The following is a 12,333-nucleotide window of genomic DNA, read 5'->3' on the forward strand; positions in this document are numbered from 1 at the left end:
ATATGAATAAACATATATATATTTTTTAAAAGTATGTATTTTTTATTTATTTATTTTTTATTTTGTATATGAGTGAACCTCAAAATCGAGGGGAGAAGGTATGGTTCGGGCCTACATATGCCAGATAGTAAAATTCACAGGAAACCAAATAGTTCCCAATCTGCATTTAACCCCTTCGGTGTCAATGAACCAAAATCGAATATAAATTTTGATTCTAGTCTGGACATCTTCTTTACCAAATCCCCTCCTCTCCAGTCTGGTTCAACTTTAGCTAAAGCCGTATAAATCAGACCGGTAGGGTCTTGGTTGTGGTGTGTTTTGAAGTGTTTTGATACGGTGTGGTTCTCATAGCCCCGGCGTATGTTGGCCACATGTTCAGAGACCCTTTTCTTGAAGAGTCTTTTCGTGCCGCCAACATATTGTTTCTTGCAGGGGCAAGTTAACAAATAGATGACGCTCTTGCTGCTGCAAGTCAAAAAAGTTTTAATCTCGTGTGTGTAGCCATTACTATTAGAGATGGCCCTTACAGTTTTCTTCGGGAAATTCGTTGACTTGCAGTTAGAACAAGAGTTGCATCTATAAAACCCTTCAAAACATAACCAATGTTTAACTTTTGATTGGTTAGATCTTTTAACTGTAGGCGCTATTTTTATGCCCAGATTGTCGGCACGTGTGTAAACTATTTTGGGTTTTGTTGGTAACATAGGTCCTATGGTTTTATCTTTCAATAAAAAGGGCCAGTGTTTGGCAATGCTTGCTTCTACTTTTTTGTGTTGGGTATTAAAAGGTAATACTATCTGTAGTCCTTCATGTGGCATCGGATCATTTTGAGGTACTGTGATTTTCTCTTCAAAAAAATCTTTGCGGTCCAGATCTTTGATTTTGTTGTATGCTCTTTCGATGCATTGGTTAGGGTAATTTTTCTCCATAAACTGCTGTTTTAGAATTTCAGCCTCTTTAACAAATGTGTCATTATTTGTACAATTTCTTTTGAGGCGTCTGAATTGGCTAGTGGGGACATTCAGCAGCCACCTCGGTAGGTGACAGCTGGAATGTAAGATAAAATTGTTTTTAGCTGTGGGTTTGTAATAGGTACTACAAATCAACTTATCTGCATTGACATCAATATTGAGATCTAGAAATTCAACATGAGTTTTGCTGATGTTGGATGTAAATCGGAGATTTAGATTGTTGCAATTAATTTCAGATAAAAATATATTTAGTGCTAAATCTGATCCTCTCCATATAAAAACAACATCATCTATATACCGCTTCCAGAGCACCAGATCCGCCCCCAATCTCGGTGAGATATACTCATCCTCCCAGTTTGACATAAATAAATTAGCATAGCTGGGGGCGAATCTGGTGCCCATCGCGGTACCAGATTTTTGTAGAAAAAATTCCTCCTCAAAATTAAAATAATTATGTTTAAGTATAAAATTGGTGGCCTCCGATATATAATCTATTTGTGCGGATTTAAATCTGCCACTCTTCTGCAATTGAGATGTCAATGCCTCCAATCCTTGTTCATGTTTTATCGATGTATATAGGGATTGGACATCTAGTGTACCTAATATACAATTCTGGTCTACTATAAAATTCTCTAAAATTTTAATAATTTGTGTGGTGTCCTTTAGATAAAATTTGGTGTCTTTGACTATGGGCTGCAGCTGACGGTCCACATATTGCGAGAGGTTGGCCGTCAACGAATTAATCCCCGAAATTATCGGGCGGCCTGGAGGGTTAATCAAACACTTGTGCACTTTCGGTAAATAATAGAAAACCGGAAGTCTGCATTGTGTGTTTAGTATAAAATTGACCTCACTCTCCAATAAAATATTTGACTGTGCGCCTTTCTCACATAATTCTGCTAGCTTTGGATAAAATTCGTTTATTGGGTCCTTGGTCAATTTGGTATATATCTCAGTGTCTGTAAGCTGTCTATAACATTCTTTTCTATAATCCTCTGTGTTTAAGATCACTATAGCTCCGCCTTTATCCGCGGGTCGGATTGTGACTGCTTCATTTTTCTGAAGTAGCTTAATAGCCGCAATTTCCTGATTAGAGAGGTTTGATCTATTTTTATTTTTATTCCCAATATTTATGGATCTAAGATCTCGCTCCACACTTTTCCTAAAGGCCTCAATCTCAGAACTAATTTCGTTTCTGGGGTATTTTGTAGATTTGGCCCTTAGTTCTGTGTGGATAAAATCCGATGTGGCCTGTGTATTAGTGATAATAGGGTTTTTTGAAAAGTATTTCTTGAGGCAGATTTTCCTCACAAATTTTTCAATTCCCACATATGTGTCAAATTTACTCAAATATGAGCTTGGGGCAAACTTGAGCCCTTTATTCAATAATGAAATTTGAGGTGATGTTAAATTTATTTTACTTAGATTAATTATAGATGTTTGTGACAGTGATTCTGTGTCTAGCGTTTGTGTTTGTGTCTTCTTTCTACGTGCTCTTCTTGTTTTCCTCTTAAGTCTTGGTGATTTTGTGTCCAATTGTGAGATCTTTCTGGTGTCCTGTGCAATCTCTCTGGTGACCTGTTGTGTCTCCGATAGTGGTTGTGATTGAGTGCTAAACTGTGTGGTGTCTCTCCGTAATCCCAGTCCTGGGCCCGTGGTTTGTTCCTCAAATTGTAGGTGTGTTGGACTGGGGGATTTAGATGGTCTAGACGGGATATTCTTCTGGGGGAATATTGGGATCGGTGCCGCGTGTTCGGTGTTCGGTGATGGGGGGGAGTGTAATCTAAAAAAGGCTCCCTGCCTAAAACTTCATATTTGTTTGATGTTTGTATATTAGTGTCTGGATAAGTGTCATTCCTATCTTTGGTCTTATCCCTTATTTCCTTGTGGGTTTCTTTGTGTGTATCTCTGTGTTTGGTTTTTCCTTTTGCTTTTGAATATTGTGTGGGTAATTCATCCTTTTCTACTAATGAAATAGTTTCTATATGTGCCCTATTATTCGTTACATATCTTCTATTGTATTTCCTCATTTTTTTATCAATAATTTCCTGCTCTAGTTTGTCCATACTTATACATATTCTTTGTTGCCAGATATTGAATTCTTCATTTTTGGGAAATGTCTCAACCTTCCCTTTAATTTCCATGATTCTACTGGATAAATCGTTCAATATCTCTGTTCGTCTTTTGATAATCAATTCTATTAACGCAACAGACTGATTCCTCAATAATTGATTCCATTCCATATTAAATCTGTCTTCACATAAATCCTGTGCCGGGGTTTTGGAGAGCTGAAGACCCTTTGGAATATTTCCATTTTTTATGTACTGTGTGAGAGATTTTATCTCCCACCGCTGTCTGAGTTGTTTTTGTAATAGGGTCTCCAATTCACCAAAAACCCCGGACACTGAATCTATACTATTCTGTGTTACATCAAAATCAAATGTATCTACTTTCTGTCTTTTCATCTCAATGTGACTCCATATATCCATATTGTCTGCCGAGGAGCTCATCAGAAAAGGGCGGAGAAAAAGTAGAACAGACAAAATCTGTGGATCACTTCGGTTAGACAATGTGGACCAGGTGCTCTTGGTCTAAAGTGGCCCGCCCAGCCACAGGTAAATGAGTACGAATATAAAGCAAGATAAACCAGGCACTCTATATACGATGTCACAATCGAGATATTTATTAATATATATAAAATCGGTATAAAAGCAGTATATATCTAACGAACATTTAATATAAATTCACACAAGTAATCATAAATGTGTCACAATGTCAGTAAGCAGCAATATGGTATAAGCGCATCAAATGTAAGTCCAAGCGGTACCGCTATAGTGTTCAGACAAAAACCGCAAATAGGTTCTGCATCCACTTGGATAGTGGCAGCACAAATGGTTTTATGAATGATCCAGATTTCAAAAGGTATTTGTATATGCGTAATTCCGTTATAAGCTTTCAATGCCAGTGAGTAAAACAATGAGACCAGTAGGTTTAAATGCAATAAGCTTTCATGGTGGCGTCCCAACCATTCGAAATTGCTGTTGAGCTGTTACCTTTAAACTGGTCGATCCACTCCTCTAGACGCCGGTTGTGGTGGTCTGTTGGATGTCGGCTGACTGTGCTTTTTATCATCAGCGGATAATATGTTCCATAGGACCAGGCGTCGTCCAAGTGTGTTCCGTAGTTTCCAAGGTTTTAGTTCAAGTCTAGGGGAGACTCTTTTCCAGCATGCCGGTGTAAGGTGTAGCCCATACGCGTTTCGGGGGTGTGCCCCTTCATCAGTGGTAACCTTACAGCCTTCCCCCTCCTTCTTTTATACTGGGATGAATATCCGAAAAACCGGACCGGAATCAGAATGTTCCATAGGTAAATATAAAACCCGGATTTGTTATAGTGCAATTTCCTATGCGTTTTCTAAGCGGTTTCTCTTATTTAAAGTGCGTTTTCAGTATAAAAGCTGCTTATATGCATTCTAAGACATAATTAATATCAGAAATCCATAAAATACAACCATCAACAATTTTAAAAGTGTTATTTAATGATAAAATATATAAAATTATGTTAAAATTACCAATGCACTTTAAAAATAGCCAGAACTGATATAAATGACTTTAGAAGTATAATACATAAAAATAGACATAAAATCCAAATAATCCACAGTATAATATAAAACATTATGTATGTGTTACCAATTTTATTTTACATTGATATTGAATATAGATTGAATATGGAATCTATTGAATTATGTGTATGCCAGAAGCCCCAATGTTACAGACGCATAGACAGTAGCAGTCTCACATCAAAGTGATGGCTGCCCAATTTGTACTCTGAATATAGATGGCATGTGTTCCATAATAGAGGTTTACTAAATCCTCATATATATATTCTTTATATGTATATTTTTTTATTTTATATATGAATAAACATATATATATTTTTTAAAAGTATGTATTTTTTATTTATTTATTTTTTATTTTGTATATGAGTGAACCTCGAAATCGAGGGGAGAAGGTATGGTTCGGGCCTACATATGCCAGATAGTAAAATTCACAGGAAACCAAATAGTTCCCAATCTGCATTTAACCCCTTCGGTGTCAATGAACCAAAATCGAATATAAATTTTGATTCTAGTCTGGACATCTTCTTTACCAAATCCCCTCCTCTCCAGTCTGGTTCAACTTTAGCTAAAGCCGTATAAATCAGACCGGTAGGGTCTTGGTTGTGGTGTGTTTTGATACGGTGTGGTTCTCATAGCCCCGGCGTATGTTGGCCACATGTTCAGAGACCCTTTTCTTGAAGAGTCTTTTCGTGCGGCCAACATATTGTTTCTTGCAGGGGCAAGTTAACAAATAGATGACGCTCTTGCTGCTGCAAGTCAAAAAAGTTTTAATCTCGTGTGTGTAGCCATTACTATTAGAGATGGCCCTTACAGTTTTCTTCGGGAAATTCGTTGACTTGCAGTTAGAACAAGAGTTGCATCTATAAAATCCTTCAAAACATAACCAATGTTTAACTTTTGATTGGTTAGATCTTTTAACTGTAGGCGCTATTTTTATGCCCAGATTGTCGGCACGTGTGTAAACTATTTTGGGTTTTGTTGGTAACATAGGTCCTATGGTTTTATCTTTCAATAAAAAGGGCCAGTGTTTGGCAATGCTTGCTCCTACTTTTTTGTGTTGGGTATTAAAAGGTAATACTATCTGTAGTCCTTCATGTGGCATCGGATCATTTTGAGGTACTGTGATTTTCTCTTCAAAAAAATCTTTGCGGTCCAGATCTTTGATTTTGTTGTATGCTCTTTCGATGCATTGGTTAGGGTAATTTTTCTCCATAAACTGCTGTTTTAGAATTTCAGCCTCTTTAACAAATGTGTCATTATTTGTACAATTTCTTTTGAGGCGTCTGAATTGGCTAGTGGGGACATTCAGCAGCCACCTCGGTAGGTGACAGCTGGAATGTAAGATAAAATTGTTTTTAGCTGTGGGTTTGTAATAGGTACTACAAATCAACTTATCTGCATTGACATCAATATTGAGATCTAGAAATTCAACATGAGTTTTGCTGATGTTGGATGTAAATCGGAGATTTAGATTGTTGCAATTAATTTCAGATAAAAATATATTTAGTGCTAAATCTGATCCTCTCCATATAAAAACAACATCATCTATATACCGCTTCCAGAGCACCAGATCCGCCCCCCAATCTCGGTGAGATATACTCATCCTCCCAGTTTGACATAAATAAATTAGCATAGCTGGGGGCGAATCTGGTGCCCATCGCGGTACCAGATTTTTGTAGAAAAAATTCCTCCTCAAAATTAAAATAATTATGTTTAAGTATAAAATTGGTGGCCTCCGATATATAATCTATTTGTGCGGATTTAAATCTGCCACTCTTCTGCAATTGAGATGTCAATGCCTCCAATCCTTGTTTATGTTTTATCGATGTATATAGGGATTGGACATCTAGTGTACCTAATATACAGGTCTGCCTCCAGGTTATTTCGTCTCCACACTACTCGGTGGTCTTGGGGTACCCCTGGCTCCAGAAGCATAATCTGACTTTCGATTGGAGATCGGCCGAGATCCTCTCGTGGTCACCGCAGTGTGGGGCTAGTTGCATCCATGGGTCTGTCAAGTTGCTGTGTACTTCCTCGGACTCTCTGTTGCCTCCTGAATACGAGGAGTACCGGGATGTATTCGATAAGGTGCGCGCGGTTGCCCTACCTCCGCACCGCCCATACGATTGTGCCATAGAGTTACAACCTGGTGCCGTTCCTCCTCGTGGCAAAGTCTATCCACTGTCGGTAGCGGAGAATGAGGCCATGGAGGAGTACGTGAGGGAGGCGCTTTCACGCGGACGCATTCGCAAATCCTCGTCCCCGGCAGGGGCTGGATTTTTCTTTGTGAAAAATAGGGGCGGTGAGTTGAGGCCTTGCATCGATTACAGGGGTCTCAATCGCATCACGATCAAGAACGCTTACCCGATACCCTTGATTTCCGAGCTGTTCGATCGCCTTAAAGGGGCCACGGTCTTTACCAAACTCGACCTGAGGGCGGCATATAACCTGGTAAGGATCAAGGCGGGCGATGAGTGGAAGACCGCGTTTAACACCAGGACCGGTCATTATGAATCCTTGGTTATGCCCTTTGGGTTGTGCAATGCGCCCGCAGTCTTTCAGGAATTCATCAACGATGTTTTCCGTGACCTGTTGCAGCAGTGTGTGGTGGTCTATTTGGATGACATCTTGGTATATTCTGAATCCATGGAGGCCCACATTCTGGATGTCAAACGAGTGTTGCAACGGTTACGAGAGAACAAGCTGTTCGGTAAGCTTGAGAAATGCGAATTTCACCGATCCCAGGTAACCTTCTTAGGTTACATCATTTCCGCTGAGGGGTTCTCCATGGATCCTGAGAAGGTTTCGGCTGTCTTACAGTGGCCCCAGCCCAGTGGTCTTCGTTCCCTGCAGCGCTTTTTGGGCTTCGCCAATTATTATCGGAAGTTCATCAGGGACTTTTCCATGCTGGCCAAGCCTCTCACGGATCTGACCAGGAAGGGCAGTAATTCCCAGGTCTGGCCGCTCGAGGCCATCCGAGCTTTTGAGGCCCTAAAGTTCGCTTTTGTGTCGGCTCCGATTCTGTCGCATCCCAACCCTGGGTTGTCCTTTGTCCTCGAGGTGGACGCGTCTGAGACGGGAGTAGGCGCCCTTCTGTCTCAACGTAGAACACCAGAGGGTCCTCTGCTTCCTTGTGGGTTTTACTCCCGGAAACTGTCTCCCGTGGAGTGCAACTATCAGATTGGTGACAGGGAGTTATTGGCCATCGTGCAGGCCCTTAAAGAATGGAGGCACTTGCTCGAGGGTTCGGTGGTTCCGGTTCTCATCCTGACGGACCATAAGAATCTGACCTACCTTTCTGAGGCCAAGAGATTGACACCACGTCAGGCCAGATGGGCTCTGTTCTTGTCACGTTTTAATTACGTGGTCTCCTACCTACCCGGTTCCAAGAACATCAGGGCGGATGCCCTATCACGGCAGTACTCCGAGCTGTCCAGGGAGGAGTCGATTCCGACTTCGGTCATACCTCCGAATCAGATCCTGGCCGCCATTCGCACCAGCCTGACCTCTCCTCTGGGTGAGCAGATTTTGGCGGCTCAATCTGGTGCTCCCTCTGGGAGACCCAACGGCAGATGTTTTGTGCCTGAGGAGTTGCGCACTCGGTTGTTGCGAACCTACCATAACTCCAAGACCGCGGGGCATCCTGGAAAGAATCAGCTGTCCTGGGCTGTTTCACGTCTGTTCTGGTGGCCTTCCCTACGTTCCGACATCGCCGCATATGTAGCGGCATGCTCCGTTTGTGCCCAGAGTAAGTCCCCTCGGCACCTTCCGTTGGGCCTTCTGCAACCCATAGCCACCGGGGAGCGGCCATGGTCACACCTGGAGATGGATTTCATTGTGGACCTCCCTGCATCCCGAGGCCATACGGTCATTCTCATGATTGTAGATCGGTTTTCCAAAATGTGCCACTGTGTTCCTCTCAAGAAGTTACCCTCTGCACAAGAGTTGGCCACGATTTTTGCCAGGGAGGTCTTCCGGTTGCACGGTTTGCCCAAGGAGATTGTGTCGGATCGGGGGAGTCAGTTTGTGTCCAGGTTCTGGCGCGCCTTTTGCTCCCAGTTGGGGATTCATCTCTCCTTCTCCTCGGCCTACCACCCTCAGTCCAATGGGGCCGCAGAACGATCCAATCAGGCCTTGGAGCAATTCCTTCGTTGCTATGTCTCCGATCACCAAGACAATTGGGTTGACCTTCTGCCTTGGGCTGAGTTTGCCAGGAACACGGCGGTGAACTCTTCCTCTGGGACGTCTCCCTTCATGGCCAATTATGGGTTCCAACCTGCCGTGTTACCGGAGGTATTCTCTCCCCAGGATATTCCGGCTGTGGAGGATCACCTTTCCGTCCTACGTGCTTCTTGGGTACAGATCCAGAAGTCCCTTGAGGCCTCTGCGCAGCGCCAGAGACTCCAGGCTGATCGCAGACGAGCGCCTGCTCCTTCCTACCAGGTCGGAGACCGTGTATGGTTGTCCACCCGCAACCTCAACCTTCGAGTGCCCACTCCCAAGCTGGCGCCTCGCTTTGTTGGTCCCTTCCGAGTGCTTCGCAGGGTAAACCCGGTAGCCTATGCCCTTGCGCTTCCTCCTGGCATGCGGATCTCTAACGTGTTTCATGTCTCCCTGTTGAAGCCACTGGTGTGTAATCGTTTTACTTCCTCGGTTCCTCGGCCTCGTCCGGTCCGAGTGGGCAATCATGAGGAGTATGAGGTGAGCAATATCCTGGACTCACGCCTGGTCCGCGGTCGGGTGCAGTTTTTGGTCCATTGGCGTGGTTATGGTCCAGAGGAGCGTTCCTGGGTTTCCTCCGCAGATGTCCATGCTCCTGCCTTGCTCCGAGCCTTCCACGCACGCTTCCCTCAGAAACCGTTTTTTGCTCCGCGGAGGAGGGGCCCTTGAGGGGGAGGTACTGTCATGGTCTTACCTTCTTGCTGTTCTCCTTCGTTTGACATGTGCTGGCGGCCATCTTGGTTTCTGGCTTTTTTGTAGCCTTCCACCCTGCGGCTCCTCCTTCCCACTGGGAGAAGCTGGATGCCTAGCTCATATATATAGGAGGTCTGTGGCTTCAGTTCCTTGCTTGGTCCTCCTGTGTTCACATGCTTCTAAGACTGCTGCTGCTTCTGGTTCCTGATCTTAGCTTCGTCTGACTACCCTGCTGGTTCCTGATCCTGGCTTCGTCTGACTACCCTACTGGTTCCTGATCCTGGCTTCGTCTGACTACCCTTCTGGTTCCTGATCTCTGGCCTCTCAAAGACTCTGCTTCGGTTTCACCATTCGTTTGGACTTTTGCTTTACAGCTTTATTTTCAATAAAGCCTTCTTATTTTCACTTATCTCTTGTTGTACGTCTGGTTCATGGTTCCGTGACAGGATGCAGAACCTATTTGCGGTTTTTGTCTGAACACTATAGCGGTACCGCTTGGACTTACATTTGATGCGCTTATACCATATTGCTGCTTACTGACATTGTGACACATTTATGAATACTTGTGTGAATTTATATTAAATGTTCGTTAGATATATACTGCTTTTATACCGATTTTATATATATTAATAAATATCTCGATTGTGACATCGTATATAGAGTGCCTGGTTTATCTTGCTTTATATTCGTACTCATTTACCTGTGGCTGGGCGGGCCACTTTAGACCAAGAGCACCTGGTCCACATTGTCTAACCGAAGTGATCCACAGATTTTGTCTGTTTTAACTCCAAAAATAGTTATTACTTTACATTCCCCATATGTCTACTTCATGTTTGGATCATTTTGGGTAGTGCCATTTTATTTTTTGGGGACGTTAGAAGGCTTAGAAGTAAATCTTGAAATTTTTCCGAAAATTTCCAAAATCCACTTTTTAAGGACCAGTTCAGGTCTGAAGTCACTTTGTGGGGCTTACATAATAGAAACCACCCAAAAATGACCCCATTTTAGAAACTACACCCCTCAAGGTATTCAATACTGATTTTACAAACTTTGTTAACCCTTTAGGTGTTCCACAAGAATTCATGGAAAATAGAGATGAAATTTCAGAATTTCACTTTTTTGGCAGATTTTCCATTTTAATAATTTTTAATGATCACTGTTAAATCTGTTAATGATTTAACAGTGATATGTTTTCTAAATATATTTAATTAACTAATTCCCACCCCTTAGAAGAAAATGAACATATACTTACCTGACTGTTGTCTTCCATCTCCCCTGGTTACGGCCACCGCTCTTCTCCGGAATCGCGGTGGCCGCGCTTGCGCAGACGACTTCTTTTCTCCCGGCCAGCCGCGCGCAGTCCCGAAAGCGCATGCTGATGCCGCGCATGCGCTATGGTGATTTCTTCCTGGCCAGTATAGTATACTTGCCAGGAAGAAGTCACAAGGGCGCATGCGCGGCAGTGTGCGCGCTCAGTCCAGCGCGTGGCCCGGCCGGGAGAAGACTTCAATCAAGATGGAGCCCGCCCCTGCCGAAACCAGGAAGTGGACAGCGCGCCGGGAGCAGGTAAGTATGAAACAGCGTGATGGGAATAACCCTTTAACAAAGCAAGTGTTAAAGGGGTTGTCCGGGTTCAGAGCTAAACCCGGACATACCCTTATTTTCACCCAGGCAGCCCCCCTGAGACTAGCATCGGAGCATCTCATGCTCCGATGGGCTCCCTTGCCCTGCGCGATTTTGCGCAGGGTAAGGTCTCTTTTGTTTTCAATAACACACTGCCAAGCGGAAACTTCCGCCCGGCAGTGTGTTCGGTGACGTCACTGACTCTGATGGGCGGGGTTTAGCGCTGCCCTAGCCATTTTACTGGCTAGGGCAGTGCTAAATCCCGCCCATCAGTGCCAGTGACGTCACCAGCCGTCCTGGCAGCTCCATGGAGAGCCCCGGTACGTCACCGGATCTCCAAAAAATGCCTTTGCCCTGCGCGATTTAGCGCAGGGCAAAGGAGAGCATCGGAGCATGAACTGCTCCGATGCTCAAGTCAGGGGGGCTGCCGGGGTGAAAATGGAGGTATGTCTGGCACACGGTAGGGCGCAGAAGGAAAGGAACGCCATATAGTTTTTGGAAAGAAGATTTCACTGGGATAATTTTCAGCTGCCATGTCACATTTGAAGACCCCCTGATGCACCCCTAGAGTAGAAACTCCAAAAAAATGACCCCATTTTGGAAATTACGGGATAAGGTGGCAGTTTTGTTGGTACTATTTTAGGGTACATATGATTTTTGGTTGCTCTATATTACACTTTTTGTGAGCAAAGGTAACAAAAAATAGCTGTTTTGGCACTGTTTTTATTTTTTGTTATTTACAATGTTCATCTGACAGGTTAGATCATGTGGTATTTTTATAAAGCAGGTTGTTACGGACGCGAAAACACCAAATATGACAATTTTTTTGTTTGTTTGTTTCAGTTTTACATAATAAAGCATTTTTTTTTTTATGATTTTTTAGTGTCTCCATATTCTAAAACCCATAGTTCTTTTTATTTTTTGGGCGACTGTCTTATGTAGAGGCTAATTTTTTTTCGGTATGAGATGACGGTTTGATTGGTACTATTTTAGGGTGCGTATGACTTTTTGATCGCTTGGTATTAAGCCTCATTCACATGTCAGTGATTTCCATCAGTGATTGTGAGCCAAAACCAGGATTGGAGCCTCCACAGACATAAGGTATAAGGGAAAGATCTGCATCTGTTCTGTGTTTAGAGCTGCACCTGGTTTTTGGCTCAAAATCACAGATGGAAATCACTGACCGAACACTGACGTATGAATAAG

This window comes from Bufo bufo, chromosome 1 (genome assembly GCF_905171765.1).
Source record: "Bufo bufo chromosome 1, aBufBuf1.1, whole genome shotgun sequence".
Lineage (NCBI taxonomy): Eukaryota > Metazoa > Chordata > Amphibia > Anura > Bufonidae > Bufo > Bufo bufo.